Below are 10,427 nucleotides of genomic sequence, written 5' to 3' on the forward strand. Positions count from 1 at the left end.
TAGGTTACAATCAAGTCGTTTTTTGCGTTTTATTCAGAGATTAGATTTTATTGGGTGAGGAAAGATATTCATATTTTAAAGAAGGCTTCTTGGCTGATGCTCTCCATTGATGGAAAATATACAACCTTTTGAAAATCAATGTTAGTTTGATCTAATATTGTAATTAACGCAGTTACCTGATGTTATTCTTCACCTATATCTTTTTCTGGTTAATCCCTATTTACATTATGCAGTTCAGGCTTCGTCGCCAGACTATAGTTTTTAGTTTAGTTAATTTATCACATAATGGGTTCAGGGACTGAACACACAATTTATTTATCTAAGCAAGTTACAATCTTGAGGAGCTAGCCACAAAATTCATAACACATCGTCACATCAACAACATGGGTTCGAGATCGACCACAAGTACAGTTTCTAAATTAAGCAAATGCCATAAGTGGAGAGCTAGTGTCACAATTGATATGTTTGTCCTGCACATTTCCACAGTGGTTTGCTTGGGTTCTTTTAATTATCTTAGATATCATTGAAGAGAACCTCCTAGGTACTATACTGTATATATGCTGGTAAGAAGTATAATTATCCTGAGAAATCGTGTAAATTATGTTGTACGAGTGCTTCCAGTTAAGTAACATAGTTCATTTGTGTGCGCGTGCTTGAAGAGGAAATGTTATCCCCCCCCCCCACCCCCCATTGTAAATATTTGTGGGTTTCAGACCATACGGCCACGGCTTACCCTCGCCGCGGTCGAGGGTAAGAACTATGTATAGGTGAAGTTCCTTCACCTATACATAGACAAGAGACTGAACTTCAGCACCCACATACAACACATAAGGGGATGCTCTGAGAGAGAGAGAGAGAGAGAGAGAGAGAGAGAGAGAGAGAGAGAGAGAGAGAGAGAGAGAGAGAGAGAGAGAGAGAGAGAGAGAGAGAGAGAGAGAGAGAGAGAGAGAGAGAGAGAGACAGAGAGAGAAAGAGAGAGAAAGAGAGAGAGAGAGAGAGAGAGAGAGAGAGAGAGAGAGAGAGAGAGAGAGAGAGAGAGAGAGAGAGAGAGAGAGAGAGAGAAATTATCCACTAAGGTCTGATTAAGTCCTTTTGGGGACCTTAATCATTAGGACGTCCAATGATTAACGCAAAGTGAAGCGTATTCAGATGGTATATTGACAACATTCAGCATATCTCATAATGACCTAGTAGTACTTGGTGCACAAATACCTTTTCCATAGGAATCGCGAAACATAATTAAACACAACTGTACCGTACAGTGTTATATATTTATTTCAGTTTGAACAATTTTTAACATTAACATTCCAACATTCATTTTAGCAAGTTCTCTCATAATGACGTGTGGGTTAGCAATGTCAAAGGCTGACTTAAGATCTAGGAAAGTGGTATATGACCTATCAGTATGCATGGTGAGGAATGTGGTAATACAGTGATGTACACTCTTTCCATGCATAAAGCCATATATCTGGGGAGACAACATATTATTAATTTTGTAAAGGAGACGGTTGAGAACCATCTTCTCAAGACACTTATAGAGACAACTAGTGAGGGAGATTGGGCGAAAAGCACTCGGCTGGTGAGGTTTAGGAATGGGAATAATAACACTGATGGTCCATGACTTAGGAAGTTCCCCAGTTACATAGCTCATATTATACAATTGAAGAAAGGTATTCCTTGGAACTAGCAGAAGCATAAGCAGTATGCCGTAAGTAACTCCATCCTCCCCGGGTGATGTAGCTTTGCCTTTATGTAGAGCAGAATCTAGTTTGTATTCAGTAAAAAGCATGTCACAGTCATCCTCTCGATGAAGCATGAAGTCAAGGAGCCTTGCCCTATCAGTATATCTATCATTTAGTTCATTCTGTGAGGGTAGAGGAAGACTGTCAAAGCTGGAAGTCGTGGCCCAAGCATCAACAAGATCATTTGCTCTGTGCAGAGGATTAGGGTACGAGATCTCTGCAGCATTTTTCCCTTTGATCTTGTTGATATCCTTCCATGCCCGACTTAGTGGCGTGTGAGAATTGAGACCACGGACAAAAGTTTCCCAGTCTGTCTGCCTCAGCTCCACCATACGTTCCCTGGCCTTAGCCAGAGCCGCTTGAAAGAGCCGAAGCATTTCAGCAGTGCGGGTCCTTCTACAAGCTAGTCCAATTATTCTGGCAGTGCGTTTTAGTGTCTGCAATTTAGAATCATTATAATAAGCATAAGTGCTATGACCAGTGTAATTTGGGTTACGTGGCCTGGACGATGAATCAAGTGATTCTATAAACTGCTCGATAGTACCTGTGAGCTTATTGTTAAAATCTTCAACTGATGAAGGCTCAGATGAACTGCACCAATCTGACACATGAGCAACAAGATTGTCTCGTTGATCGATGGGCACAGCCAGCCTCTTCCGCGTGAACACTCCACCAGGGAGGATAGAGCTGCCAATGCTTACAGTGGCTAATATGGCCAGATGATCAGACGCCATAACTGGCACTATTGACGAGGCACACACGGTGTGGGAGACGTTGACACCGAGACATAGATCAAGAATACCTCCGTAGATATGCGTTGGTTCAAGGTCACCCACAATCTGTGCATCATCGTGACTACCTAATAGTGACACCAGTTGGTTGCCGTTACGATTACTGAACTGCGAATTACCAATATTCCTATGGCTAGGGTTATAATCACCTTTAATGATGGTAGGCTCAGTCTGAATACAGACAGGAAGGTCAGCATAATTAAAGTTACAAGGAGTTGATTATTTAGTATAGTTGTTTTTCTCTTTAACTGGATGATAGAGGGGGAGTCTTTAACGTGATTGGGAATACATACATACACACATGCATACATACATACATACATACATACATACATACATACATACATACATACATACATACATACATACATACATACATACATACATACATACATGCGTACATACATACATACATACATACATACATACATACATACATACATACATACATTCATACATACATACATACATACATACATACATACATACATACATACATACATGCATGCGTGCATACATACATCCATCCATCCATACGTACGTACGTACATACATACATACATACATACATACATACATACATACATACATACATACATACATACATACATACATACATACATACATACATACATACATGCATACATACATGCGTGCGTACATACATACATACATACATACATACATACATACATACATACATACATACATACATACATACATACATACATACATACATACATACATTCATACATACATACACGTCCAGTCAGCATATAGCTATTTCGGGACAAAATCCAATACAGTTTATATTGGTGAGACGCCACTGTGATGAGGAGTTTAAATATCACAGGAACTGTAGGTTAATGTGTGACATAAGTGAGGTTAGATGAAGCATCTACAAGCATCAGCTGGAGGCTGATGGAGTGTTGTGGAGGCTGGTGGTACTATGCCCAGATGTTGGAGGGTGGATTTGACTCTCCCACCCTCCCTCCCCCTCCCCCCCACATTGACCGCAGTACGTTTTAGGTTACTTTCCACTCTCGCTTACCAAGGGTATAACCCCCGCCCCCCCCAACACACACACATGCATCAGATTCTTAACTTACAATATTTATTATTTACCAATTTATGTTACTACACTGACTCTCAATTTCACAATATTGTATAAACTTTGATGAATCGCACGTCTATGGGTCATCCAATAATGTTAGCAGACTTCTAGATGTTACCACTGCTAGGTTTAGGCTCGGCTACAAGTACCTCTGGAAGTTTGTAACATCTGATGATGTAGATTTGACTAAATGTAAACTCTGTCAGCAGAACTATTCGCATACTTTGAGTCATTATATAATGGAATGTGAAAAATAGCGGAATTTAAAGATAACAACATCAATAGTGTCCATGAAATGTGTAAGCGAAGTATCCAAAATTTGCTTACTGTAGGTAATGCATACACATGACTGTAAAGCTGCCGCCCAGTTGGGTGGGTGTGGAGCACATGACTATAAAGCTGCCGCCCAGTTGGGTGGGTGTCGAGCACATGACTGTAAAGCAGCCGCCCAGTTGGGTGGGTGTGGAGCACATGACTGTAAAGCAGCCGCCCAGTTGGGTGGGTGTGGAGCACATGACTGTAAAGCTGCCGCCCAGTTGGGTGGGTGTGGAACACATGACTGTAAAGCTGCCGCCCAGTTGGGTGGGTGTGGAGCACATGACTGTAAAGCTGCCGCCCAGTTGGGTGGGTGTGCAGCAAGACTAGTAACTGTGCGACTCCTCATAGATGTAAAGTGCCATGTATAGTGACTGTTGTGAGCCTCTTGTTGAATTACTTGTGACACAAAAGATTACTGATGTGTGTATTTGTGTGGGTGATTAAATATGTATGTGTATGTATATATGTATACGTATGAATATGTACATGTATGCATAAGTATGTGTACATTAATAATTTTGTAACTAGCGTCAAAAGATTGTTATTTGCTTAGCTAAACGAACTAGAGGGTTCAGTTCCTGAACCTATTATGTGCCTCTGTAATCCTTTACACCACCGCCCACGGGATGTGTATTATGGGGTGCATAATAAAGAAAGAAAATGAATGGACCGAACCCCACAAATCATTTAGCTAAGCAAGTTACAATCTTGATGAGCTAGTTACAAAATTCACTATAAGTCGTCACATCATAAATGGGTTCGAGATGGACCACAAGTAGTGCATTACATAATTTATCAGTATTGTGCAGCCTGTGATCCCCGCCTGGCTGGATACTGATACCTAGGTAATTTTTATGTGTCCGGACACCGGCGATAAGGTGATATTATTTATTTAACTTAATATATATATATTTTTAAATGTTGTCACATTAACGGCTACATCTTCCTTTCTTCTGACATATAGATTTTTAAGATTAATTAAAATATATGGAAACTAATTATACAATTTATTGGCTGGTGTGCAGGGCTTCACACTCTCAGAGCTAGCCATCAAGTAACTATCAAAACGCATATATCTTCGTTTTCACTTCAGTTATATTTATGACAAAGGATTTTAGATGTAGCCTATATTTCTACCTTTGAGATGACATAAATACTTTCGTTAATTACAATATTAGATCAAACTAACATTGATTTTCAAAAGGTTGTATATTTTCCATCAATGGAGAGCATCAGCCAAGAAGCCTTCTTTAAAATATGAATATCTTTCCTCGCCCAATAAAATCTAATCTCTGAATAAAACGCAAAAAACGACTTGATTGTAACCTATCCAACGCTGCCTATTGGATGGGAGAGAGGGGGTTATGTGTAGGATAAACAAATCAATTGTGACACTAGCCCTCCATATATGTCAGTTGCTTAAATTATAAACTGTACTTGTGGTCGGTCTCGAGCCCATTGTTGATGTGACAATGTGCATTGACTTTTGTAACTAGCTTATCAAGATTATAACTTCCTTGGCTATATGAATTGTGGGGCTCAGTCCCTGAGCCCATTATGGGCCTCTGTAACACTCCACTATCGCCCATAGGATGGGTATGGGGTGCATAATAAATGAACTAAAATAAGCTCTGCCTTTTTGATAACATATACAATTATAAGCTTTATTTGTGAATCTCAGTTAATTAAGCAATATATCACAGAGCCTGTAGGGTTCGGTGAGATGAGCGAAGAGACATGGGAGATTTCACATAAGTACAGTACATGGTAGTTTAAGTAGCGAACGCATGTCAACGAATAACGAGTATATATAACAACACTATTGTCCTATGAAGTCGATTTAACTTCCAAACATATATTTTTTTAATAAATGTTAAATGTTTTCTGGCTAGCTATGTTAGATTTTATTAAAAATACGTATTCTACTTGTAAACATTATAATTTAAATTTGTGATAATTTGTGCAGAGAAGTGCGACAACTGGATATGCCAACAAACACTTTCCAAACAACGATATATCTTGGATAAGTCGTTCCACAACATTGACGCTTGGACCGTCGACTTCCTTTGATGCTACTTATTTACTTATTTCATAATGAAATTATATTAGTTTGGAGTAAATATATGTTTTCTCATGTTCTGCATTCAGCACCCACATTATAGTAAATATACCATATTACTTCATTACTTAAATAATGCTAGGAGGGTTTGAGTAGCTTTGGGTCTTTAGTGGACAGAATCTCCAATAGATGGGGCGAGAGTCGCTCCCTCTCTCTCTCGCCCGAGCAAGAGTCGAAACTTAATTTAAAATTGATATATCTTTGTTCTCGAACATGATATATTTCATTTGGTGAAATCATAATAATGTTCATATCTCGGTCTTTCTGGAGGTATATAAGATTTTAGGCTTTATTAGCGTATCTTTGATAATTATACAATATATCGGCAAGTGCGTAGGCGTCTGCACTCCATGCCCGACAAGCTACTGAGCGCTACTATAAAAACATATGTATCTTCACTTGAGCTATAAATATGTCTATTGTAATGTATTGAAAATGAAGCTCTTATTTCTATCTTGCTTAAGACATATAAAACATTTGTGTTTATTAACGAATTTACGTGAAATAAACATTGATCTGAGAGAGAGTTGCTCTGTCGTTCAGTCTGTACTGGGTGGGAGCTCCGTAATTTTTAAAATACATGTATCTTCATTAGAACTTTAAATATGTCTATGGTAAAGTGTTTAAAGTGAAGCTTATATGTCTGCCTTTCTTGAGACATATAAAACATATATGTTTATTAACGAATTCACGTGAAATAAACATTGTTCTGAGAGAGAGTTGCTCGGTCGATCAATCTGTCCGGGGTTAAAGCTCGGCTATTATAAAAGTACACGTATCTTCGCTTTAAATTTAAATATGCCCATGGTAAGGTATTTAGAATGAAGCTTATATTTCTATCTTTCTTGTGACATATAAAACTCTTACGTTTATTAAGGAATCTGTGTGAAATAGGCATGGTTCTGAGATGAATGCTGCGGTTTTCGAGCTCGACGCGCGGCAATGGACGCCTTACACATGCAGTGGGTGTTATTGGACCCTATACCCATTTTATTTGTGGTTGGAGCCCCATACCCATTCTATGGGTGGTTGGAGCCCCATACCCATCCTGTGGGTTGTAGTGGACGCCATACTCATCCTGTGGGTGGTATTGGACCCCATACCCTTCCTGTGGGTGGATGTGATCCCCATACTCATCCTGTGGGTGGATGTGACCCTCATACCCATCCTGTGGGTGGTATTGGACCCCTTTCCCACCTAACAGGCGGTAGGTGACAATATACCCATCCTAGCTATAGTTGGTATAGTAGACACAATACCGTCCTGTTTGCAGTAGTTTACCCCATAGACATTCAAATGTAACATCGTTTTCTGTTAGCGTTCCTACAAAACATTCTTTAAAGAATTTTAAAGCCAAACTATGGTATATAATATTGATTGGTGAAGCACTGTTATTCTATGTAATAATTTATAGTGTTTATTATAATTTACTAAGAACAACTAATATTTCTCAAAACAAAACTACGAGCCTTCAACAGGATATAGCTGATCTGTAATATTATAAGAGCATGGACAACAGTTGGTAAATTTCACAACCCATGTGGGACCTGAAAACTACAATTTTCCTTATAATTGAACCAATCACGAATATTCTGCTATCTATGTTGACGGACGGGTACTGTGACACGTAAATTGGTACGTGAGGAAGAGTTTGGGCCTTGGTAAAAAAAGTAACTGGGAATATATCACATATTTACTAATTCATATTCAACATATTGACTTTAAGCATTAAGTCATATATGTGCTGTCTTGTGTGAGAACGGGTTGACCTGAGAGTACCTGTAAGCAATCTACCTCATTTTTCATTTTTGCTCAATTTGTTTTTGTATTGCTTAGTCTTGTTTATATTTTTGCTTTGTATATCTATATCTTGTGTTTTGTATAGTCCATGTTTATATATTTTTTCTTTAATCTCATTTATTACCTAGGTTTCCTAGCCTAGCCATACTTCCTTACTCCGTTGTACCCCTGTAAGCCCCTTTTGTGTCTGTTTTGCACAGTATTGTGTACATTTTTTTTTTTCTTGTTTTTCCTGCATTCAGCTTTTTTTATGCAGTCAAGTATAGACCCAGAACTTAACCTCTTATCCACTATCTATGACACTAATCACTTTAATGATCTAAATTGCAGATATTTTGCAGCACATGATGTAAACAATGTATTAACTCATAATCACAATATCTCTGTAATCAATTTGAACATTAGATCCCTAGGTAAACACTTCGATGATGTTAGTGCCTTGATTGAAGCTATTGACAACAAATTCTCTTTTATTATACTTACTGAAACATGGTTGAAAGAGGATACTACTCAACTCTTTAACATGCCTAACTACTCAGCAATTCACAACTGTCGTCAACTTCAGAGAGGTGGTGGCACTGCTCTTTACTACCACCAAGAACTAACATGCTTAAAAGAAATTAGAACTAGAGACTGCTATGGGGAGTATATCTTCGCCAGCTTCAGAGTCAAGGGTGCCGAGTCTGTCCTGTCTGTGGGTGCAGTTTATATAATTCCTAACACTGATGTGTCCGAATTCAACTCAAACCTTAGAAATCTAATACTTGATAACAGACTGAACAAAAACCACCTAATTATCGCAGGGGACTTTAATATTGACCTCTGCGAGCCAGAACACCCTACTGCTGTTAGCTTCCTCAACTGTATGAATTCCTGCTTCCTCATACCCTTAATCACTAGACCTACTAGAATCACTGATAGCACTGCCACGACTCTAGATCACATCTGGACAAACATACCCTCTCCGCTTACTTCAGGTATAATCACCGATAGCACTACAGACCATTACCCCACATTTCTCTTAACTAACATTAGCAAACCACCTCTTGAGTCAAGAGAGATACGTTTTAGACTACACAATGAAACTGCTATAGACAATTTTATAACTGCTACTGATAATGTCAACTGGGAGTCCGAGCTAGGTAACATAGAGGACATCAACCTAGCAGTTCAATCTTTTCTTCAAAAAACTCTTAGCCTTTATAATACCCACTGTCCTATGCTTACAAAACAAGTCACAACCAAAAGGCTTAACAATCCCTGGCTCACAAAGGGAATACTTAAATCTATTAATAAAAACATGATCTTGAGAAGAAGTATAGGTTAGGAATTGTCTCCAAAGAATTCTCAAAGAATTACTCATTATTGCTATCTAAGATAATTAGACGAGCCAAAACTAAATACTACGAAGATAAATTTACCCAAATAAAGAGCAACATTAAACAAACTTGGAGAACAATTTCACAAATATTGGGATCAAAGAAGTCTTTAAATAACAAACCGACTCTCCTGTCTAATAACGATGGTCAGCTTTCAGCCTCTGATTCTGCTATTGAGTTCAATAGGTTCTTCTCTTCCATTGGTTCATCCCTTGCTAATGATATTCCATCTTCCAGTACTGACATTAAGGACTATCTTACAGGGAACTATCCACAGTCTCTGTACCTAAAGCCTATTAATTCCACTGACGTCAATGAGACAATCCTTTCCCTTAAAACCAAGTCTGGTGCCCTTGAGGAGATACCAACTTTAATCTACAAAAAAGCCTCCAGATCTTTAGCCCCTGCTATTGCTTTGCTCTTCAACAAGTCACTTGAACTCCAAACCTTTCCAGATATTCTAAAAAAAGCGAGAGTAACGCCTGTCCACAAATGTGGTGATCTCACAGATGTTAACAACTACAGACCTATATCAATCCTGCCAAACTTGTCAAAATTTTTTGAAAAACTAATCTATAAGCAGCTTTACTCATATCTAGCCAAACTCAATATACTTAGCCCTTGCCAATATGGCTTCAGGCCCAAAAAAAGCACTAACGATGCACTTATTAGTATGCTTAACTCGATTCATACAGCTCTTGATAAAAATGAGTTCCCTGTTGGGTTATTTGTGGACCTGCGTAAAGCTTTCGATACTGTCAACCACCAAAACCTTCTTCTTAAATTACATCATTATGGTGTCAGAGGACACTCCCTACAATACCTCAAATCCTACCTTACTGACAGGCTCCAATGTGTTTCTGTGAATAATACAATTTCTCCCACCCTACCCATCAACATTGGTGTTTCCCAGGGCAGCATACTTGGCCCTCTCCTCTTTCTGATCTACATTAATGACCTTTCAAATGCCTCCCAACACCTCAAACCAATTCTATTTGCTGACGACACAACCTTCATTTACTCCAGTCCTGATCCCCTTGCTCTAAATGCCACAGTAAATACTGAGCTAAATAAAGTCCATCTGTGGCTAACTGCCAACAAACTCACCCTTAACATTGACAAAACTTTCTATATTCTGTTTGGCAATAAATCCTCTAATCAAAT

This window comes from Procambarus clarkii, chromosome 6 (assembly GCF_040958095.1).
Source record: "Procambarus clarkii isolate CNS0578487 chromosome 6, FALCON_Pclarkii_2.0, whole genome shotgun sequence".
NCBI classification, from domain to species: domain Eukaryota; kingdom Metazoa; phylum Arthropoda; class Malacostraca; order Decapoda; family Cambaridae; genus Procambarus; species Procambarus clarkii.